Consider the following 25,554-nt stretch of genomic DNA (forward strand, 5'->3'; position numbering starts at 1 on the left):
TTCTTTCTTTCTTTCCTTCTTTCTTTCTTTCTTTCTTTCTTTCTTTCTTTCTTTCTTTCTTTCTTTCCTTCCTTCCTTCCTTCCTTCTCTCTTCCTTCTTTCCTTTCTCACTTATCTTCTGTCTTAGTATCAATTTTAAGACAGAACAACAAGAGCTAGTCAATGGGGGTTAAGTGACTTGCCCAGGATCACCCTGCTACAAAGTGAGGTTATATTTGAACCCTCTTCCTCTTGACTCCAAGTCTAGCATCCTATATACCATGCTACGTGCTCCTAGTTAGTAGGTTTCTAAGGCCACATTTGAACTCAGACCTTTCTGTCTCCAGGGCCACTATAGCTAAAAAGCCTTGGAACTCAAGATCCTAATTGTAGCCAGGCTTCTCACATTGGAAGCTCTCTCAACTTCTCCATGCTAGTTCCCTGCATTCCTCAAACTCTGATTTGCCACAGTGACTGCAATTCTGTCATTTGAGACATGTCTTTGGCTTTGATTTCCAGGCTCCACTTTCACCAAGCAATGACTTCTGTGGAGAATAAATGTCTTGAACATATTTGTGATGATGTGTTAGTGACTCAGGGGGTATTTTGTCTTGAAGAACAAAAGCACTGGGTACCCACAGGCACACAGGGTGCTGAAAGAGGAAGAGGAAAGCCTTGGGAATGGGAAATGACGGAGAACAAAAGACTGACTTCACCTAGGACCAGATTTTTCTCTAGGTGTTTTATAACATTTTCCCCCCCTCATCCAAGAGTTCTTAACGTTTTTGTGTTCTGGACTCCTACACACAATAATGTTTTGAAATGCACAAAATAAAATATATTGGATTACAAAGGAAAATAGAGTTATGGAAATGTTGGTATCAAAATATATTTTTCAAAAACAAAAACAAGTTCATAGGCCCCAGGTTAAGAGCCTCAGCTCTCTTTGCTGGGAGGCTCTGTTGTAAGTCGGTGGTGTCTATATCCATCTACTATGTGTCAAGGGGATTGAGTTTTGTTTCTCACCTTGGCAGCCCCCCTCCTCAAATTCCTAGAGCTTCAAGCTGTTTCAGTTTGTGAGCTAAGTAGGCTGTGGGGAGGCTGAACTCTCAGCTCCCTTTTCTATACACAGTGTCTACTTCATTCATTAATTCCTTTATTCATTCATTACCTGTTGCCCCCAAACCACTATCCATAACTAGGAGAGTCCAGAGATGGACACAGATAAACACACAAACAATTTCCTAGTCTTTAGGAAGGGCAGAGGACAGCTATTACCTTATATCTTATATAATGAGGTTGGCCCACATGGTATGTGATATTATTAATGGGGTTCTCCATTGAGGGGAGGGGGCAGTGATTTTTTTAAAAGAAAATACTCATAAGTTCCTAACTGGGTTAAAAAAAATCAGGAGCAGGTGAGCCCTCTACTCTCTAAATAGCCCGATCTGTCTTTTTCAGGAGTTTCTCTGGTGAATCAAGTCTGTCCCTTCCTAGGGTTTGTGATGCTGCTGCTTTTAACAGGGAAAAACCGCAGAACTCCATGGGAAGAAAAAAAAAGATAATAAAATATTCATCTCTTTGGCCAGAGGCTGTGAGAATTCCTTTACTCTAGTAGAAGATGGAATCCAAAGTTACACACACACACACACACACACACACACATGCTCACAGGCACACACAAGCTGTACACCTTCTCTGCTGTCGTAATGGAAGAAACAAACCCAACAACGATACTCCCCCCCCCCCCCCCACTCCTATCTCTCTCCTCCTACACTCCACTCTCCCTCCCCACCTGCTTCATGAGCACAACAGCCATCCAGAGGATGGATGCATGCAGATTTGCTCACACTGCAACAGCCAACTGATGTAGCTCAAAGCCCCCACCAGCCCACCCAGGGGAGACATTCTGCAAGGGAAGAATGACTCATAGGTTAGTTATACAACTTGATTTTATGCACTGCCCAAGGAAGATAGTGGATAAGAGAGGGAGGATGGTGGGGGGGAAGAGAAGAAAAAAGACTGGTAAATGGAAGAAAATAAAAAGAAAACTCAACATGTAAAGACTATGTTTGCATTTTCAGAAGAATAAAAAAAAAGCAAGACAAATTCCTTTTATCATTTCACTTGTCTGAGCCCCGATGCAAGCAAAGATAGAAGGCAAGGTATAGTATTACAATCCTGCTATATTTTCAATAACATGTGTATTCTATTACACTTGGAAAGCTTTCCCTTTGAGGAGCTCAATTGAAAAAAAAAAAACAAGCAGCAAACCTTAACTCCCTTTTAGTGGCTTTTAGGAATGCATCCAACCTGGAAGGACAGTCTCTTTAGCAGTCCTTCTGTCAGCCTCTCTTTAGCCACTGACCTGATTTCTCTCTTAATAATAGGTCATGCCAGTCTACCAACAAAGCAGGTCTTCATTTTTATGTGACTTGGAGGGTAAAGTGGACAACATGGTCACATATGGAGGTGCAGCTTTCTGTTTGTGCAAAGAATAAAAGAAAAGAGAAAATTGGTAGTCCATCATCTCTGATAGGGCTCCTAGGAATCAAGGATGACATTCCCACGGTAGCAACAGTCTGGGGTAACCTGATCTGTGGGATAGATAGCAACATACTCTGGCCCACCAATGGAAACCTTTCTAGCTCTGAGACTTCCTGGGGGTGGTGAAGAGCTCCCTAATTCTCTGGGGGAAGGTGTGTTTGCATAAAGGAAATAGAAATTAATTTTTGGAAACTCTAGGATATTAGGGTCCTTTATGGATGTTAGAACAGGCAGTGTGGGATAGTGGACAGAAGGTCGGCCTCAGAATAAGGGTTGGGGTCCATTTATCCTCCTGACATACACTAGCTGTGTGACTATGGGCAAATCACTTTCACAGTATAGTTATCCACCACCACCATAAGAATTTGGATTCTAGATTGATAGAATTCATGACTTTTATATTGGGCCTGTGACCTAACTGGGGAATTCCCAGAGAGAAAATTCTCTCTTTCAAGGCAGATTGGCAACTTCTTGCAGTTTATAGTCTTTCAGGCTCATACAAAGGAAACAAAAGGTAAAGTGGCTTTCTTAGTGTCACCCAGTCTGTACATCTGTTAAAGTCAGAATTGAACCCAGATCTTCCTGATTCCAAGGCCAGCTCTTTTTCTATTGTGCCATGCTTACTCTAGAATAGTAGAAAGTACAAGCAAAATTATTCATGGCCTAATAATACTAAGTCGTTTTTATAGAACTTAAGATTTACAAAGTTAAAATGATCCTTTAAGACAAGTAGTATAATGATGAGAACTTTATAGATGAGAACCTGAAGATTCAGAAAAGTCAAGTGACTTTTTAACCAGAGGGCTAATAAGTGACTGGGTTAGCTAAAACTTCCTGAGCCAATGTAGACAGACTGATTGGACCCAAGAGGGGCTCTGAAAAGTCACTCTCTCTTAATACTTTGACAGATCTATTTCATTTGTGCTGCTATGCCATCCACCAGTGCAGACTGCTATCCCTATCTATTTCATGACTTTCCACAATAAAAAAAGCATGGCCAAATGACCAACCTTCTCTTCTCCTTTGTCTAGAGCTATATTTGACATAAAAGTTGCCTGTCATTTAAAGGCTTTCTCATGTAGTAAAATCAACTGGTGCTTGTGCTTTGTAGAACCCACTTATTCCCACATCCTGAGGAGGACCTTAGGGAAACCTTAGCATCTCTTCATTATGCAGTTAATCCTCGAGGAGGAATAGACTCCCCTATGTCTTCTTATCTACCTCTCCATGCATCCAAATAGGAGCCTACAAAACAACATGGGACCTTCTCTTTCTTGAGAAATGTTCATTCCAAGCAGCTAGGGATGAGTGTTATTCTAGGTCTTCTTCAGGAAACCATTCTTGTCCTTAATGGTGATTACCATCAGGAAGTTCTGCATAGCTCATTGAAAACTGCCTCTTCTATTTGGGTGAGTTTCCTTTTGTTCATTAATCCTAGCTGTAAAGCTTGATGGGATCTCAGAGACCAACTAGTCCAACTCCATCTTTTAACAAATGAAAAAAGTTAAATCCTAGAAGATGAAGCCCCTTGCCCAAGGTCATATAGGTAGTATGAATATCTCAGGTAGGATTTGAGTATAGGCCCACTGATTCCAGAGCTCCTACCCTTTCCACTGTACCACATTTTATTTTCTTTTGTTTTTTTAATAAATCCTTACCTTCCATCTTGGAGTCAATACAGTGTATTGGCTCAAAGGTAGAAGAGTGGTAAGGATAGGCAATAGAGGTCAAGTGACTTGCCCAGAGTCACACAGCTAGGAAGTTTCTGAGGCCAGATTTGAACCCAGGACCTCCCATCTCTAGGCCTGGCTCTCAATCCACTGAGCCACCTAGCTGCCTCCTGTACCACATTTTAGAAAAGAGAAAGTCCACCTCATGCCTATCATCCAGTCTCTGCCCCAGGTTAGAAACAGGGAAAAGATTATTGGAAATTGCCTGGAGCATATTAAAAGAAAAAAAAATGGATCAGTTGATTCCATTCTATCATATCAAAGCCTCATCATTCCAACTATTTCTAAATGATGTGACACTCTCATAAAAGCTATTTTGTTTTCTTACTGAGAGTAGGGCTAAGGGAAGAGAAAAGGGAAATTATGAGGACCTGGGAAAGTCCTGATGAAATGGATCATAGATTTAGAGCCTGAAGGGTCTTCTAGTCCAACTTCCTCATTTTACAGATGAAGAAACTGAGGGTTAAAGCAAGGATGAGATTTGGTCAAAAATGGCCCATAGATAGCAAAAAGGAGGGACAAAATTAGAAGAGCATCCTTCAATGCCAATTCCATTTTCTGCCTGCTTCTAGCCTGCTGGATTTGTACATGGGGAGGTTCAGTCGAGTGACATTTTCAGAAGTTGGGACCCAACTGACTAGGTTCAGGATCCCCCATTGCTGTTTGCCTGAAATCACAGAAGCTTGCTTGGAAAAAAAAGATGACATTCTCTGACTTCACTACAAGAGCAGAAGAGAGGCTGTATCTGCCTCACTGTTCAGGTTGGAGTTTGAGGATTCCTGACCCAGAGACCTAGTTGGCAGCTCTGACTGAGGCTGTGTGTGCTTAGGGTAACACATTTAGTTCCATAAAACATTATATATGAAGGGATCATATTTAACAAGCAGAAAAGGACCAGAATGGACAGTGGAGCAGTGAGGCTGAGTTGCCATGGAAACCTCTTGTTCGGAATTTCCTGACTCCTACGAGATTACATTTTCAACCTTAATGCTGTATTAACATAAGCTTTGGCACTTAATGTCTCTGTTTATTTTTTCCCCTCTCTCTCACACTTTTAAAGGCAAAAGGAAAGCAAGGGAGATGAGAGGCAGAGAAAGAAAGAACGAAGAAAGTCAGCTGGAAAGAAAAGCTTCCCCCTAGAGCCTCTCTTCACGATTGACTATGCAGTCAATCCTCTACTCACATCTTGCCTTTCAAGCCAGGATCTCCAAGCCCTCTCAGGCTTACACAAGGGGTCACTGGTTCAGGTGCCCCCATCACTTTCCTTCTCTCAACTCTATCACCTGCTTTTGCCCTTCTTTCAATTTTCCCATTGTTCTACTCCAGCAGCTGCCCAAGGAAGGGAGGCTCCAGATGGAGGTGACTGACTGCTACTCCCCTGAAAAAAAGCAAAGCAAAGAATAGCCTGGGAGAGAAAGTATTTGGGACTTTCAAGAAAAACCCTCTTGAAGGATTTAAATTTGAGATGCTTGGAGGTTTTTTGGTGGGGAGCACTCATTTTGTTTCTTCTTTAACTATTGTTCCACACACCCCTACCCAGTGAAATTTAAGATAGATGAATTTATCCAGCCAGAGCTTTGGAAAAAGACAAACACTGGCACTATTTTCCTCCCTCTGAAGAGGAAAATAGCTGCATTTTGCTTTTAGCTTGACAGTTCTTCAGAGGGGGAATGGGAGAGGCTAAAGAAGGCCATGCTTTTATTAGATCATCTGGCATTTGTCCAGGACACCAGGAAATTTTGCAACGTATCCTTGACACTGGATCCTGGAATGTCCTTGAGGATTTGGGGCTGATTGGCACCTGTGGGAATAGGGTGCCCCAGGAGGGAATAAGGTCACACCATTCACTAGCCACTGGAGAAGAGAAGCAAGTCTTTTCCAGAGTTCATATGTAAACATGGGAGTGAGCATATAGACAGTATATGACTATTCTCCCCCAACTCACTTGTTCCCCCAAACCATGTATGTAAAGCTCCTTGAAGGATTCAGTTTTTTCTTCCTTTCTTAATTTCTAAATTAGATAGTGTAAGTTAAGCATCTTCCCTTCAAAGGAGAGAAACCATTCTGTGTTATATCTTTCCCTTTTTTTACCTTACTCTCACTCAAAAACATAAAGTACATTGTGAATGCCACATTGGGTCACAGACCCTCCAAACTAGAATGAAACTATCTCTAATGTAATGCACACTTTGTGTCCTCTTCCCAAAGCAGAACTCAAGAACTCAGAAAGCATCGTATTCATATAAGACTATGGGTCCAAATCTAATTAACAGATGACTTACCACTGCTCTTTAACACAGTACTGACATTATATGTACTGTGTAGGTTAAAGCAAACTAAGGATCCAATCTCTCTCTATCCCCACACACAGTTTTTCCCAAACCAGAGCTTAATGCACAGATGGGACTCACCAACTCTTCATCCACCCCACACACACCTAGTCTATCTCCTGTAAACAATGAATGATGCTTCTTCTTACTCATTCATTCTACCAACCCACTTTTTAAAAGCTCCCCCGATGGATGAATATTCCATTATTCTATGCTTTATATACACCAAGTCCTCATCACACCAAAATGACACTGACCTATTCTGGTGTTTTTTCCTCTTTCTCCATGCCATATGGTAACTTTCAGTTCTCTCTCCTTCCTTACCACACTCAGGCAAGTTTCTAATCATTGGTGGCTTGAAATTTCAAAACTGAGGCTCTTTCTTGATGAACATGAAAAAGTCTGGGAATTTGTGGGCAGCTACATCTCCCTACAGCATTAGATATACATATGTTCTTCTTTTCCCACCCATAGCATACTGAAAGTCAGACTAAAGGGGAGCAATGGATATAGCAAAGGAGAATACAGTTGCTCTCCTTCATACACTAGAACAAAACAAAACAAATTATTGAAATCTCTCCTCTTATCCATGGAGCCTTCCATTGTAACCAAGAAGAAAAATCAAAACAAAACTGTTCAGCAAAACCAACATATCAAACACCACACTTATGTACCATTCTACACCTATAGTTCTCACTCACTTCTCCAATGAAAAAAGCAAGATGTATTTCTTAATTTCTTTCCTGGACCCAAGTTCTATTATCATAATTAAACAGTATCTGATTTCATTTTATTGCCTTTTTCATTCATATTTGTATAATTGTTTTCCAGGTTGTGCTTATACCACCCATCATCAGTTCATACAAGTCTTCTCATGTTTCTTTGAATTCTTCTTATTTGTATTTTTTACTGCACAATAATCACATTGCTTTATCAGATTTTGGATTAACCACTCCTCATTTGAGCAGCACTGTTTGACATTCTTTGTTATTGCAAAAAGAATTGCTGTTAATAATTTGTTGAATTTGGGGCTTTTATTCCTTTCTTTGACATCCTTAAGGTAAAAGCTTTAGTGGTAAGATTTCTGAGAGTTAGGGTAGGTGAAAAATTTTAAATTGTTTACCAAAATGGCTGGATCTTCTCAAGATTTTCTGAATCATAGAGTCATCTATGTTAATCTGATAAATATGAGGTAAAATTTCAGTTGTGTCAATTTGCATTTATCCTTTTTACGTCTCTCTTTTTTAACATTAATTGTACTAGTGATTAAAGGCTGTGAAGAGGTTTCAAAAGAATTATGAACTCTGACTAAACATATAAGAGATTGTTCTTAAGAGAAATGAAAATCAATTCAATTCTAAAGTTACTCCTGGCAAACTATTCAAGATGACAATAGTTGGAAATAGTAAATGATGGAGGGTTTATAGCAAGGTAGATACACTAATTATACTGTGGAGGCATGAATTGGTCAAAATATTCTAGAAAACAAATTATATCAGTACAATACAGAAACACAAACATTTTCTTATATGTTCATTTTATATCCTGCTACTTTATTGAAGCTGCAAATTAACTCATTGCTAATTCTCTGGGGTTTTCTAAGTAAACAATTCTGTGATCTGCAAATAGGAACCATTTTGTCTTCTTTTTTCACTTGTAAGATTTAAATTAATATCCAATAACTCCAAGTATTATATTTTATAAGATTTATTAGTAATCACTTGAAGTAGGAGAAATAAAAACAGAAATACAAAGCTTAAGTATGACCATGTGAGTAAACATTCCTGCCAAACTCTCCCCCCAGCCTCCACAGCGTGAGGGGTGGAGTAACATCAGAATATATCCTCTCTACATTAGCACGTAACGTGAGAAGGAAAATGGGAAGCTGGAAAAGAGAGTTCTGAGGAGAACATTCTAATTTCATTCCCCCCCACCCCATGATTCCATTGGGAAATGAGCATGTAGAAATCTCCTAGATTTACATGCCTAGTTTCCCCAAAAAACCAGTACACATTACCAACTTATATCTCTAAAGATCTTTAACTAGAGGTACATACACTATTTCACTTTCTAAGGGAAAATTACAATAATCTGTGGATAGGAGAGAAATAAAAGAGAAAGAGAACAAAACCAATTATTGCTAGGCGCATTGATGAAAAGCCAATTAGCGGTCAATCCCTTTGGCATAAGAGTGTACATTCAAAATAAATGCATTCAACACTGCACAGTTCAATTCACTACATCCCAAAGTTCATTCTGGATCTTTTGGTGCAGTGTTTGGTTTCTGCAGGCTTCTTTATGGTGTCTTCTCCAAACAGTTCACTTTCTTGATTCAGGGAGGTAGCAAGTTTCTTATTCTAAAATTACTCTCAGACAAGAAAAAATCTTATAAATCTAGAATTTTATGGCAATAATATAATCTCCCCTAAGGAGAGTGTTGACCAACATATGGATCACCTCCTGATACGTGGCTGAGTTATGAGGTATACGAATCAATTGCCAAAAGAAAATCAAAAACATAAAAAAAAACACTCAAATAAAAGAGAAAAAAAAGTAGCTTCTAGATGAAACATAAAATATAGCAATTATGCACTTATCCAATCAGCAGCGAGGACTACAGAAAATTACCACATTATGAAAGAGAGAGAAAAAGGACTAGATTTTTAAAATAGAAGGGAAATATTCCCTGGTTTGATTTTTACCTTTGCTCTCAGGGATAGGAGAGCCCAAATGGCAATCAAACTGAGGTACTTGGTAGAAGTCTGGATCTGGCGCAAGGAAGTCCTATGTCTGAGGGTTTCAAACAGCTGCTTCCTCAAACACCCAAATAAGTTCAAGTCCCCTGTCTTGGTGAAGAATCTCATCAAACCAAATGGGACTGATTAGTCTCCTTGACCTTGTGCTTCTAGGCACTATGCAGGTTAACTTTTGTGACGGTGGCACTGTGCAGTGGCTCTTTTGTGATCCTTTTTCCTGGAATCAGACAAAATCATTAATCAAAGTCCCATAATATTTAACAATCAATAACATGTTTCCATACTCTAAAGCTTTTGGGTATGCATTGATGTTAGGGCTAATGCACATTTTAAACTTATCCTAGAGCAAAATCAAAAAACTATTAATACTGGTAACATGTGCTTCAAATACAAAAAAAGAGAGAAAAAAAAGTGATACTCTATTGCACATACACATACAATAATAAAATTTTTTAAAAATCAAAAATATATAGGTCACATTCCATGAAAAGGTGTCAGCCAAGTAGAGGCACAATACAAAGGTTTCTCACCCAAAAATAAGATCCATTTCCTTTTTAATTTGGCCATGATCCATAGTATGAGTGCACATGATTTTCACCAAGTAACAGCTTTTGCAATATTACCTTAGGCAATCCTATCAGTTTTTTTGTGTTTAATCTTGTTTTTCCTTTCTGTTCAAAATTTTGTAAAACTTTAATCCCCATTTCTTTCCTTTATCTTTCCCATAACCCATCTTAGCTTAGTTTAGAATAGTAATAGAGTAAGAATAGGAGCTAAGACCCCTTTTATTGTTTTGCAATGCTTAGAAAGGAGTAAAGGAAGGGTTTGGTTTAGTCTTAGAGTAAGTGTAGAATTCCTTAGGAACTTAGGGACCTGGAAATGTAGCAGGGTGCAAATTTCCAAAAGACAAATGGGAAAATTGTAATGCAGGGTTTCTTGCATTGCAACATTACCCTAGGCAATCCAGTCAGTTATCAGAATGGAATTCTGGCATGGCATGTGCCAGATGTCAGGTGCCAACCGGCAGTTGGGCTGTGACTATATAAGGCCCTGCAAACCCAACCCTGGGTTCTGACTTCCCCTAACCTCACCCAGACAACTTGCTACCCTTGACCTTCCCCCTGGGGCCCCGGGTGGTGAAGGGAGAAGGGAAGGGGATCGTGGGTAGGAACTTAGAATAGGATAGCCTAGTGTTTAGGACCAGCTTTTAGAGCAACTCAACAACATCATCTGAGTAGCTAGTGGGTCAAATAATATCAAGCCAGAGTCTAGTCATCTCTGGCTGAGGGCTGCTTGCCCTTAGCCTATCAAGATCTTCTAGGTCCTTTACCAGCACCTGCCAGTTGCCCCTAGCAACAGCTTAGCAAACCAATGCTGTCTTACCTTAGTTTTCCCTTTCCAGTTCAAATAAATCCCTTAGTCTTAATCTGTGAACTCTTGTGATTATTCCAACACCATCGAGGCTAAGGAGACTAAGGAGAGGAGAGAATACTGAGAAGTTGGGGTTATTGTGGAAGTGGAATCTAGCCTCCATTGTAGGCAGGAAGTTGAGTCTCAGTTTCTTGCTGGGTTCTGCTCTCGCCCAATAGGAAGACAGTTACCTCAGCAGAGAGGGGCCACCCACCTAATATCTTAAAGGAGCCTACAGCTAGCAGTGAAAATATATTAGGCACTGAAGCTAACAGGGCTTGAATTTCAAAGAAGTACCAAAATCCCCCAAATCATAAGAGCGCATTTGATGACAATTGCAAACAAATCTTTTATCATTAGGATTCACATGAGTTTCTATAGCCACTTGCTGTGTGACATTTAAAAAACCTTTAAATCTCATGGATACTTGTCAAAAGTTTTCCAGGTCTGACCAATCTTTCAACCTTGGTGAAGAGATTTCTAACAAAATCTATTACTGCCATCATTCCAAAATGTGGTAAGAGAAACCAAAACAACAACAACAAAAAAAAACAACAAAACAAAAACAAAAACAAAAAACCTCTCTACTACTGATGAAAACTTTTGGGTCTAAAATGTCACCAAGAATCTAGATCATTCTGGTGGAAGGATAGAATAAGCCAAAGAGTTACGAATATAAAAAATATTCAGGAGTCACTAGGCTCTGTGGGAAAATTCTCCCTCTGGGAGACATCTAGAAGTTACCAAGCCCCCTAGGAAATCCTTGCCACCTCCAGGATAAGATTATAACCCATCACAGGGTAACCAAGCCCCTTGGGAAACCTCCCTCCTCTGGTATATGCCAAAGAAGGCATATATTTATATGTTCCATCCATTGCAATGTGGAATTGAGGAATACAATAGTGAAAATTACTTCTGATGTCTCATCCATTACATTTTTATAAATGCAGAGGTGGGGAATATAATAGTGCTATCGCACCTCACTTCAACTACTAAATGGACTCTTACCTCTCATTAAAAACAACTCAAATATAGGCAAATGATCAGTCAGAGGTAGTGGTGCTACTAGATATCTGAAAATTACTTCTTAAAACTCCTTAAAATCAATTGAGATTTTTAGCTCATTGAATTCTCCAAAGGTTGTATTCAGATTGTAACCAGTTTGATGGAGTTCATCCATCATCATCTAGTTGACAATTAACAAAAGTAAAAAGGAACAAAAGGCCATTAAGGTAACGTGTGACCTTGAAGGATCTGGTGAAAAATCCAGCATCCATAAGGACCTATGGTTTTGTCACAGAAAAGGGTTTGTCCAAGTTGTTTATAGACTTTTATAATGGTATTTTCTCCAGTCTAGTCATAGGAGGAGGGTAAAAATAAAGACAATATAACAGAACATATAACTAATGCCCAAAACACAGTAGCTGAAAATGACATTGTAACAGAAGATATTAGATTAGATTAATATGTTTACTTAAAAAACAAAATTGAATTTTAAAACAAACAATCAGCAAATACAAGTGTGACAGGATGCAAGCACTCAGTGTTAATAGAAGGTTTTACATATGAGCAATCAACCTAAGAGTCCTTTTCTCCAATTCTAAAAGCTGTGTTACAGAGACTTCTTCACTATTTGGAGGAGAACAAACTGAAACAGTTAATAGCAATAAGGCAATGGATTCTGAAAAGGCTTAAAATTCCACCTCCAGACTCATTGAGGTTTCTTCCCCTCTGGAGTATCATCATCCATCTAGATCAGAGATGGGCAAACTACAGCCCATGAGCCAGATGCGGGCCCCTAAAATGTTCTATCCTGCTGGCCACTGGAAATTATTCCTAATCTAATACAATGAGTAGGATACAATACAATGAAACTTTGAAAGAGTTGCCTTAGAAACAGACCAACAGATGACCATTTCCTTTCCTTTGGCCCCCTCTTTAAAAAGTTTGCCCATCACTGATCTAGATTCCTTTGGTCACATTTCTGGGGTTGCCCTATACTGAGGGGGATTTCCGCACTGAGCATAGTGTGGGTAAACCCCATATTGGATATGTTGCAGAGACTGGGTAGAATCTCCGTTCTGTGTCTTGAGATTACTCGAGTTATATTTAAGTTGTTTTTTCTTGGGGAGGAATGGATAAATTTCAAAGTATCCAATCAGTACAAGTTCTCCCAGGAGTAGTAGTAAGAAAAGACATCCTAAAACTGCGGTAATGCATTGCTCTTTCATAGAGTGGGCCATGCTTTTAAATCAAATTATTATATTGGTAACAATTCTACTTCCTATTTGGAGGTGACATTGCCCTAGTATTTACTGGCTAGGAGTAAAACCCTCACAAATCTAGTGGGCTGAAGACACACCCCAATTAGCCTTTGAATGGAGAATTGTGTGAAAAGCCTGAGCCTGAGACTGGATTTAGGAGGGACAACAAGAAAATTCTATTTCAGGCAAAACAAAAGATACTGTCTTGAAGGTAAAAAAAAACAGGAGTTAGCTAAGAGGTTTGGAAGAGTGACTTTCCTTCCCCTTCCTCCAGGGGTAAAAAAAATGCCAGGGAGAACAAAAGTATGTTAGAGTATAGAATACAGGCTACACCTGATGTTTGGGTCAGGAAACCAGAGCCTAATTTCCACAAAGCTGGCTTTCAATCCACTGAGCTACTAGCTGCCCCCCCTGCTGTGCTGGGTTTTAGGGTCTAGAGAAGGAGTTGGTAACTTTTGGCCATGAGAGCCATAAACGCCACATTTTTTAAAATGTAATTTCGTGAGAGCCGTACAGTGCTCACAGTGCACTCCTGTAACAGCACCTGAAAAAAAAATTGACTTTATGGCTCTTTCAGAAAGAGCCATATCTGGCCCTCAAAAGAGCCAGATATGGCTTGAGAGCCATATGTTGCTGACCCCTGGTCTAGAGGGTGGCATGGGAGATACCCATGTAGGCTAAGGCCTCAGTTTCCACCCTCTCAACGAGGGACATGAAAAGCTCCAGGGCCAGTTTAAAGTTGGCTTGGAAGCTAGAAGGGGGGTGGGTGCAAGTGTGTAAGGGGCTGCTCTTCTGCTTGTGTTGCATCTGAGCTGAACTGCTGCTCTAAAAGTCTAAAAGCCATCTCAACCCCAAACTGGTAGGAAATCAGTGGTGCAGAACTCACATGGTTATAGGTTTTGGGCTGTGAGAGGCAGGAGGTCAGTGCTAGATCAGCTGTTAGAAATATAAGGGAAATGGGAATTTATGCTTTACATCCACACAGGACCCTCAGCTAGTGTGTTCAAGAGAAGCAGCAGGTGTGCGGCAAGCTCAGATCCTCTCATGGACAGGTCCCCACCACTGAAGAGAGTCCCCCAGAAGGGGAGGGCAAAAGGGCCGTGGCAGAAGGGAAACATGTTTCTGTTCTTTTTTTAAAAAATAATCTACTCCCTGTCTTTACCCAAAGGCTTTCCCAAACAGAAGATCAAGGATTCTATTCTTCTATAGTGATAGTCAAAAATATAAAATTTAAGTTAATGTCCAAGAACTCTAAGTATTATATTTTATAAGATTTGTTAGTAATCACTTGAAGTAGAAGAAATAAAAACATATAAATACAAAATTTAAGTATGACCACATGAGTAAACTTTCCTGCCAAGCTCTTCCCCCAGCCTCGACAGTCATGTTCCAGGAAGAAGAGAATGTGAAGGGCAGGGTTACATCAAAATATATCCTCTTTACATTAGTGTGTTACATGAGAAGGAAAATGGGAAGCTGGGAAAGAGAGTTCTGGGGAGAAAATTCTAATTACACACACTGATATTTATATTTTGAAAATTTCCCCTTTTATTAGTGCTATCATTACCAGAACTATGTCAAATAACAGTGGGGAAAGAGAGATCTTTGTTTTATTATTCTCTTTATTGAGTTGGGCATCAAGTTGCCAGTGCATAGGGAAGAAGCTGGGTCTGAAGTTAGGAAGATTTCATCTTCCTGAGTTCAAATCTGACCTCAGACTAAATAACTTTGTGATGCTGGGAAAGTCACTTCTTTTTGCCTCAATTCCTTATCTGTAAAATAATCTAGAGAAGGACATGGCAAACTACTCCAGCGTCTTTGCCAAGAAAATCCCAAATGGGGTTACAAAGAGTTGGACATGACTGAAGTGACTCAACAACAACATTACTGAACTAGCTAATCTTTCTCCACTGTAAATAATTTTAGCTGTTGTTATAAGTATATATTTTTATCATACTAATAAAAAAGCACATAAGAACTGCTATGTAGAGTGAGATGATGAATTGATAAAGGGAGTTATCATAGGATTGCCTAGCAGTATATGCCTAATTGAAGTTGTATAACATAAATTTGTACTGGACAGAGTCAGAAAAGTTACTTGATTCTCTATACCTTAACTCAATAACAATTATATAAGATTGAAGGCTTTGGACAGTGGGAGTCAGCCAAAAGTAGAACTTGGCAAGGCAATTAACAATATGATAAGGGGGTCAAAGACTCCACAGAAAAGGACAATGTAGAGTTGAATTGATTTATCAAGGAGTCAAGATGGGGAAAAGAGGAGAATGGCTAATGCAGGAGATGACCTGGGAAAGAAACTAAGGGATCGAAGGACTGTAGGTCCCAGTATAGATGAAGGGTAGGGTTTGGTAAAGCAAGGCAGGGGGACAAGTAGAAAGACAGTAGATTGTGATCAGATAAGGGGATTTCAGAATTATTGATGGAATTCATCTCTAAATCTGTATGGACCAGGATCCTCTCTCTACACCTAAGGCATCCATTTATTGTTCTTTTATGGTTTCTTCAATTTTACTTTATGAGGTTGAGTTGTTCAAGATTTTATTTATTTTGTTAATTTTCTATTTTTAACATAATTCTCCCTTTAAGGACTCAGTTTGCTGACATATGATTATGTCATGAAAAGTCATGAAAATTCTTAAAATTTCTACTTATGAGTTCACCATTTTTTATTTTATAAATTGATTTTACTTTCTCTGATTTTGGTGATGTTAGATATGAGTTTATCAATTTTGCTGGTATTTTAAAAGAATTAGTTTTTAGTTTTGCTTATACATTCTATGACCCTTTATTCACTTGCTGCTTTTCAAGATTTCTTCTTCAGTGATTTTTTGGGTTTTGTCTATTTTTTATTTTCAAATTTTAAAAACTGTTGACAAAGTTGACAAAATTGACAAAGCTGATTTGAGGTCATCAATCCTCTCATTTATATTTTGTTGATGTATGTTTTCAAATATATAAATTTATCTTTTGAATCCTTAGCTTTTGTGTGATACCCCAAATTTTGACATTTAGTCTCAACTTCATCATTCTCTATCAACAGTTATTATTTGATTCTATGATTCTTTCTTTGACCCACCCGACAGTGGGCTTCAAAGTCAAATCTTGGAATACCAAACTTGAAGTTGCTTATGCCTGTGTCATTGAAGAGGCGAAGTAGAGAGGAAGAGTGGAAACTTAAAGTATCTGTAAGTTCTCTTTTGTTAATTCTTGTGTTATTGTTATTATTGTTGAACCTTTGGGTTATATCTTTGTCTTCTTACCTTTTGTATTCAGTTTTGGCTTTTACTGTAGCTGATGGATAGAACTGGAGGAAATTATGCAATCACAACAACAGGGTCCACCACAAATCTGTTATCTAAATTCAGCACATCCTTTTCTGCAACAAAATAATTCCTACCTAATTGATTCTCTACCTCAATCTCTATAACAGCTATTTAATTCTTCTCTTTTCTCTTCAGGGCTTCTATAACATTCCCTCTTCCCACCCTCTCAACTTAAGATTCCATCATACACTTCACCAAAAATAATTGAGGCCATTCCCTAAGAGCTCCTATTAATTCCTTTTTCCTCATCTAACAGTGTCTTCATGTCAACCTCTTCTTCCTACTATTTACTCCTTAATTGACATTTGGATGAAGAGGTGGCCTTTCCCCTAAGATTAACTCTTTTCTAGATAGCCTAGATCCTAGTCCTTCCTGTCTCCTTTAGCAGATTAACAATAATAATTTTAATTTAATTTAATTTCTTTTAATTAAATATTTTCTCATTTAATACTCACTACAATTCTGGGAGGTTATTATCCTCATTTTACTGATTAGGAAACTGAGGCAGATAGTGGTTAAGTGATTTGCCTTAGAATTCATTATTTTTAGTCATATAAACCCATCCCTTTCCTGATCTTCCCTAAAGGGGATGGTTTGCAAATACTGTGTTGTTTTCAATGACCTCATATATCCAGTCAATCAATTGCCAAATTTTACTTCTCCATACCATCGGTCAAATTTAAGCCCTCCTCTCCATTCATACTACCTCTCTACCCTAGTTCAGATCCTCATCACTCCTAGCCTGGGCAGTTGATACAGACTCCTATGGGGTCTCCTTCCCTAGAACCCCTCTCCACTCCAATCTGTTTTCCACACAGCTCCATAGATTCTAATGGCTCCCTCTAGGGTCACATCAAATATAAATTCCTTAGTAGAGAACTAAATTCCTCCATAACCAGGCCCCTTCTTTCTTCCCAGAGTTCTTATGTCTAAGTCCACTGTGTACTCCCCATCTCATACATACATATTCTATAATGCAATTGTACCGATCCTCACCTAGGCTGCTCATTTCCCATATCTGTGCCTTTGGACTGGGGTTCCCCATTCCCAGAACACACTCCATGACTTCTACCTCTTAGAATCTCTGGGTTTCTCCAAAACTTGGCTCAACAGCCACCTTCTATGTGACACCTTTCCTGATTCCCTAGATATTCATTCGCTTTCTCCCAAAACGAACATAATAATTTTGTATATATTACACATATATTTAAAGCCCTTACTTTCCATCTTGGAATCAATACTTGTATAGAGGTTCCAAGGCAGAGGAGCAATAAGGGTTAAACAATGGGAGTTAAATGACTTGCCCAGCACCACACAGTACATTTATTTCCAGTAGAAAACAAACTTCTCAAAGGCAGGGATTGTTCCATGATTGTCTTTACAACCCTAGAACTTAATAGAGTCTCTGACACCCGACAAGCACTTAATGCATATTTATTGATCGATTGGCACGGTCGTATTTGTATACATCATTGTCCTTTTACAAATTTATACATTTGTTCATACCATTGTACAAAACCTCTCAGGGATCTTTTATTCATGTTTTTATTTTTATTCTTTGTTTTTTTTTTCACTAACTGAGTACCTGGGTCCAATCCCTGTCCAATCCCAAAGAAGATATGGTCAAGAGATCATAGGAAATCCAATGAACCATTGCCTGTAACCAGGTACCCAGTGGTTGGGAGTGGAAGATATTCAGGCTCCCTTTCCACTGCCTCAGCTTCTCTGTCTGAAAATGAGAGTAGACATCCCATTCGGCATCACCACATATGGTGCACAAATCACTCGGAATGCCCGAGGTGGCACCTGTTACGATCATGGCCATTAAGCATTTCTACCACCTTGCCACCATTACCTGCTTCAGCCATTAGCATAGCATGAACACATGGCACGGGAGTTTAAACACTATAACCAATTAGTTTCTTGGGGTGCTCCGTCTTAAACACGTTGGATTCAACGAGATCTGAGCCTGCCCTAAAAGCCTTCCTTTTTTTCCCCTCCTCTTCCCTTCTTCTCTAACAGCACTTACCCATCTGTACTTCTGTTACATTGCAATTCCCACCAGAAATGCTGTGAAACCTTTCAAATAAAATATTTAACGTGTAGATCTGGTAATTTTATGTTGTGAGTTATGAAGCCTTTATTTAGGTCCCACCTTTTATTAAACCTCAGGGTTCTCTTTTGGTCTCTAATGACATTACGTTGCCTCCGAATTAGACGGATTTTTACGGGGCGCTGTATTATTTGTTGTGACTTGGTAATGCTAATGTTTAAATTTTGAGGCCTTTTACTGCTGATTAAACCTCTAAAGACTACAGCCGAATTTCCACTTCACTGCAAGAAAAGAAGAAAGGAGCACAGTTTGTATCAAGGAGATCCCTTGAAGAATGTGTATAAGGTTGCTGCATTTATGAATAAAGGAAAGCATTATCATTTTTAATAGGAATTAAACAGCTAGAGGGAGAAGTAGGGCAATGCTGTGATCAGTGCGAAGGAAAACAATCTAACAATTTTAATTAACTGTATTTTAATAGCTTTAGTTATAATTGAATAATTTAAATACCAAGGGAAACAGTTAAATCTCCTAAAAGCTTTTTTTTTTTTTATTTACATTTTAAATACAGTTCACGGTGAAGAGATGACAGCCAGAGAGGGCTGGGGGGAAAATACCACGGATGTCTTCGGCAGCTGGGCGGGCCAAGTGGATGGATTGGTGGGATTTCCACTATAGATAGGCTTGCCTATCCATGACCGAGCAAGCAATGCTCACAGCTCTCATCCTAAAATCATGGGACGTTTGGAAGGGGTTATCGAAAATAAAAATCAAGGTGAAACAAACATATTGGGAAGTCTATCTATTTTACCATATTACCAAACTCTATGGAAGCCATAGGTCACTGCCATGATACATAAGGGAAGTTTATATGTCAGCTCCTTCCTCTTTGAGCAACAGTAAAGATCTACTGAAATACTAAGGATTTTTTTTTCTTCTTCTGAAGCCTAGTGTACTCAGCTCTGAAGAAAAGCAGTTTTACTGTTAATGCTTTTTCTCTTCATTAATAGCCTTGAATCTTTCTCCATAAAGAGTGGGAGATGGGATAAATCTCAAAATAAAAGATTACATCAAAATAGTCTGGATTATTAAGTCTATTGGTGAGCAATTTTTATTTTAGAAATGGAATATAAACTGGATACCTGAAGGGAAAGGAGGAGAGAGGAGCTTCAGTGGAAAAAACTATATGAGCAAGGGAGGAGAATTAGCACAATGCATGTAGGTACACTTGGAAATGTTGAGAATTTATATGATCATAGTGATAGAAATAGAAAACACTGAACAGAGCGATAAAAGGAAATAACCCCTGCCCTCAAGGAGCTTTACATTACTTTTGGAGAGTGGAGGGAAGATACAAGATCTAAATAGATAAATAAAATCAGAATAAATGTAAAATAAATTTAAGGATAGAAGAGTAATTGAAGAGATTAGGAAAGGTTTCTTAGAGGAAGTGAGCCCTGAGCTATGGATTGATGAAATCTTTCCATTTTCCAAAGCTGAAGTGAAGGGAGAGAACATTCCAGATTAGGAGAAGGGTATAGATTATTCATATGCAGAAACAGCAGATGCAACATTATGCCAAGAAAAGAGGCCTCAGGCCATTTGCAAAAGAGAGTATATAAAGGAACAAAATAGAAAATAAGATGACAAAAGTACACAGAGGACTTTAAATGCCAGGATGAGGATTTTGTATTTTTTCCTAGAGTCAGCAGCAAATACTGAATATTTTTTATTCAGTAAAAGATCTCTGTTATTTAGGAATATCCTTTTGGCAGTTGTGTAGAAGAAGTAGGGAGATCAGTTTGAGGGACTTTCAATTACCCCAGTGAGTATGATGAAGGTTTAAATCAGAGCAGAGACTATGAACTGAGAGGGATGGATATAAGATGCATAAAGACAGGATATATAAAATATGGTAACTTATAAGATTAAGGTTGTGAGAAAAAAAGCAAATATATGCACCAAAGTTATGAAATAAGTGATGCTGTTGACAGAAACTAAAAAATCATAAGTTAGTTTTATTTGGGGGTAGCGTGGCTAATGGGAGGGAAAGACTATGAGTTCTGTCTTGGAGATCTGGAGTTAATACTTGCAGGACATCCAGGTAGAGATGTCTAGCTGTCGGCTGGTCATAAAGTACTGGAGCTCAGGAGAGAAATTAGAGCTCAAAATCTATATTTGCAAGTAATCCAAATAGAAATGATAATTGAAACCATGGGTATTCATAGGAACATCAAGGAAGAGCATTAAGATAGAGAAGACCCTGGACAGATACTAGGGGGATGTCCACAGATAATGGAATGGAGGGAGGAGAAAGCTTTTCTAGCAAAGGAAAATTAGATGGAATAGTCCGACTGATAGAAGGAGAACTAAGGGAAGAGAGAGAGAGAGTCTTTAAGAGAAAGGAATAGTTGATAGTTTCAGAAGCTTCTTAAAGGTAAAAAAAAAAATGAAGGCTGAAGAAAGACCTTTGGAATGAGCAGTAAAAAGCATCATTAGCATCATTAACCTTGGAAAGAATACTTTTAATACAATAGTAGATAAAAAGTAGATTGGAAGTCTCAAAAATTTTTAAATGAATCTTAAAAATTGTTTTTACATGCAATTGAGGAAAATACTATATTACCAAAAAAAAAAAAAAAAGAAGAAGAAGAAGAAGAAGAAATACATTAGAGGTGAGAAAATGGAGGCAGTGAGGGTAAAAATACCTTCCTAGGAGTTTTCCTATGAAATGGAAAGGAGGCATTGAATGATAGTTTTAAGTAATGGCAAAATCATATGAAAAGATTTTTATAAGATTTCTTAAGGGGGAGGGAGAATTGGAAATATTTGTAGTTTATCAGGATAGAAGCTTGTACATAAGGAGACACGGGAGATGAGAGGACAAAAATAATGGAAGTGGCAAGATCCCAGAAAGGACAAGAAGGGATGGAATCAGGAGCACAGGTAAAGGGATAGGCCTTGAGAACCAAGAAAGTCCATCTCCTATAAGAGAATAAACCAAAGCATTAGAGGAATAATTCCACTCAACTATCCACCAACATCGAGAAACATAAAACAGAGAGACATTTGATTTCCCAAAGTTAGTGTCATGGAAAGCTGGTACTACATTGAGCCCAAATATAAGAGGCATCACCTATTGATAGAGAAGCTTTCCTGATGCCTCTTTTTTTAATGAGATTATGTAGATTATTTTGAATCATAGAATTCCCTGTGAAATAATGGTCACTCAAAAAAGGTTAGCCTAGCTAGCCACAGTTGAAAAAATCACTTTGATTGAGAAATGTATGTAGCATCTTTGCCATTACTACCTAAGTAACCTTGGGCAAGTCTTTGGGTCTGAGTCTCCTCATCTGTAGATGAAAGGATTAATACTCACAAAATTCCTGTGAGATAGGTACTATTAATACAGGTAGCTAGGTGACTCACTGGATAGAGTGCCAGATCTGGAGTTGGGAAGACTTGAGTTCAAATCCAGCCTTAGACACTTACTTGCTATGAGACCCTGGGCAAGTCACTTAATTTCTATTTGACTTAATCACTGAAGAAGGAAATGGCAAACCACTCCTGTGTCATTGCCAAGAAAACCCCAAGCAGGGCTACAAAGAGTCAGAAATGTCTGAACAACGAGGTAGTTTTAATGTTAGATGGATTAGGTAATGAACTGAGAGCCTAAGAGAAGGAGGAAGTCAGGCTGGGTTCCATTTTGGAAATGGTGGCAGCTCCAGTTACTTGCTACTGCAAAACACTTACTTCCTTAATTTGTACTCTCTATAGCTGATAATCTATTTCAAAAAATATATTTTTCAAAAAAGTCTATTTCAAAAGAATGACAGCTGCTGGTTAACTAGATGGAGAGGGAAAGATATATAGTAGGAATATGCAAACTAGCAGTGGTGTCAAGCTTAGAAAACCAAAAATTAACATTATCTATGCTGCATTGCATTCTTATTTATTTTGATAAACATTTCCTAATTTCATTTTAATCCAGTTTTGGAACATTATTGCAGTTTTACTTCCATAAGAGGGCTGTAAGCTTTGAATTAAAGATCTCTGGGTTCCAGCATTTTACCAGCAATCACTCATATTAAGTAGCCAAAAGGAAATCATCAAAGTCATGCATCACCAGAAATGGAGGTTTGCTAGTTACATACAGAGAATGAGGGAAAATAGATAGAACAAGAGCTGATCTGGTTATTAAAGTCAAAGGCAACAGCAACAAAGGAAGACTAATCACAGGGGTTGTTGGGTAGTTCTGTTGTAGAGTATTTTTTTTAAACTCTTACCTTCCATCTTAGACTCAATACTGTGTTTTGGTTCCAAGACAGAAGAGAGGTAAGGGATAGACAATTTGTGACTTGTCCAAGGTCACAAAGATAGGAAGTGCACTATGGAGGATTTATATGATGATGTAAAAAAACTGACTAGGATGGGAGGGTTGATTGGATCTAAAACAGTTCAGAGGATACCCACAGCAGTGGAATCACAGATGTATTAAAAAATAGAACTATTTACTCTGTTAGAAACATTTTGGGGAGGGAGACGAGAGGAGAAGAATTGTGTAAAATGTGATGTCTTCCAGGCTATGCATCCCTTTGGGGTGCTCCTGGCCATTAAGCCCCCCCTAATCTTTAGCATCAGGCATTATAAACTCTTATAAATAGAATCATGTGATTCAGAGCTAAGAAGAGACCTTGTGTATCTACTGATCCAGTGCCATCATTTTACAGATGGGTAAACTGAGTCTTCCATCAGATAAGTGACTTGTCAAAAATCTCACAGAACCAGCTCAGCCACCATGTCAGACAAGGACACATCCCATGATACTAGTTTACTCCCTTTGGTCTAAGACAAGGGAACCAGGAAGCTCTCAAAGCCCATTTTTTCCCCTGAAACTCTCAATGCTTTCTATCATGGAAAGAAATGGAATTGGGCTCTGCTCCCTCTCCCACTTCACACCTGGATTGCTGGGCAGAAATCCAAAACATGATGGGTCATGTTAGAGGAAAAAAAGATCATGAAATCAGGAGAAATAAGAAAGGAACTCGAAGGCAATGTCCCTAAACCCAGAGAAACTGGATTGGTGGGACATTATAGCTTCTCTTTTGAGGAAACAGGATGATTAAAGGGGAGCCAGCTGTCTGGCCCCAACTTCTATTAACACCTGAGTCCACCCACTGCCCTTCTCAAAAAAAAAGGCTGAAAGCCCTGGTAATTGCAAGAGGGGAAGGAGCTAGTTTGGACTCACCTGGATAAGTAAAAATGTGGGGGAAAGGCTTGTCTGGCCAGGAGAATATTCTAACAGTGTTCAGTAGTTTAGAGTTTGAAATTTTTCTTTTTCTGTAGGGAAGGGAAAAATAAAGAGATCTGGGTTAGGGAGGAAGGCTAAGCACAGGAACAGGACTGAGGTCTCAGTAGGGATGAACAAGTCTATGGTTTGGATTTAGCAGACCATTCAAGATAGAAGGACCTTTCTTTTGTTAACCTTTGAACTCTGGACTTCTCTCAGTTCAGGTAAAAAAAAAAATACAGATTATAGGATGTCTGAACCAGAAGAGCAAATATAGATTTAGACCTGGAAGGGGCCATAAAGATTATTTAATCAAATTCTCTCATTTCGCATATGAAGAAATGACTTTGTCCAAGTTAATCCAATTACAAGTGGAAGAGACTAGATTAGAACACAGATCTTTTGTGTGTTCTCTACTGAATCATGCTGCTCATGAAATCTAACATTCATTTCTCAGATAAGGAAATTAGATGCAGAGAAGTAAAGGAAGTGACTAGTCCAAAGCCACACCAGAATAGCAGTATCCAGAATAGATTTCGATGTTTTTACATTTTATCGGGTAGTTTCTTACCTCATCTGTCTCTTTCTTTACCTGTACTTTCTACTATTCTATTTTAGCACTTAGGTGGCACAGTGGTTGGAGTGCCAGGCCTGGAGTCAGGAAGACTCATTTTCCTGAGTTCAACTCCAACCTCAGACACACACTAGCTGTGTGTCTCTGGGCAAATTACTTAAACCTGCTTGCCTCAGTTTCCTCATCTGTAAAAAAGCTGAAGAAGAAAATGGCAAACCAGTCTAATATCTTTACCAAGAAAATGACAAATGAGGTCATGAAGCATCAGACACAACTGAAAAAGAACTGAGCAACAAAAAGTCCAGGCTCTCGTCACCTATAGTCTTCTCTCATAATAACCTCCTATGGTCTCCCCCACTGGAATCTGTTCTCCTCACTCCAATCTGTTCTCCACTCCATGCAGCTTCCAAAGTGATATTCCCAAAGCTGGCCATATTCAATAAAATTCGTCGACTCCTTATTACTTCAAGGATCAAAGGAATTCAAAGTGTTCTGTTTAGCATTTAAAGCTTTTCCCAACCTTACCCCTTCCATCCTTCCCTATCTTCTTACATCCCACTTGCCTTTTCTCCCCCTAAACCCTTACCTTCTGTCTTAGAATTAATACTAGGAATTGGTTCCAAGGCAGAAGAGTGTTAAGGGCTGGGCCATTAGGGTTAAGTGATTTGCCCAGGATCACATAACTAGGAAGTGTCAGAAATTAGATTTGAACCCATAACCTTCTTGGATCTCTGAAACACCTAGTTGCTCCTTACATCCCACTTTCCTCCAGCGTTCTGTGATCCAACCAAACTGTCCTCCTTGCTATTCTTACCACATACCGCTCCATCTTCCATTTCTGCCTTTGTGCTGACTATTCCCTGAGTGGGAATATTCTCCTTCTCAACCTCTGACTCCCAGAATCCCTGGTTTCTTTTAAAGTTCAAATCAAATGCCAATTCCTTTAGGAAACCTGTTCTTGAGCTCCCCCAGCTGCTAGTACCATCCCCTCCAAAGTCATCTTCCATCTCATATATATATATATATATATATATGTACATATATATATATATTCTTATATTTATGCTGACTCTTCAACTAGAATTATGAGCTTCATGAGAGAGGGAACCATTTGTTTTTGCCTTTCTTTGTGTATCTCCAGCACTTAGCAAGATATCTAGCATATAGTAAGTACTTAATAAATCCTTATTGATCATCAGTCAATAAGAATTTATTACAAAAATTTCATATAGTTATTCATACAGCTATATCAGGGGACTGGTCAATGAGAGCCCAGT

The sequence above is a fragment of the Gracilinanus agilis genome, chromosome 2 (genome assembly GCF_016433145.1).
Source record: "Gracilinanus agilis isolate LMUSP501 chromosome 2, AgileGrace, whole genome shotgun sequence".
NCBI classification, from domain to species: domain Eukaryota; kingdom Metazoa; phylum Chordata; class Mammalia; order Didelphimorphia; family Didelphidae; genus Gracilinanus; species Gracilinanus agilis.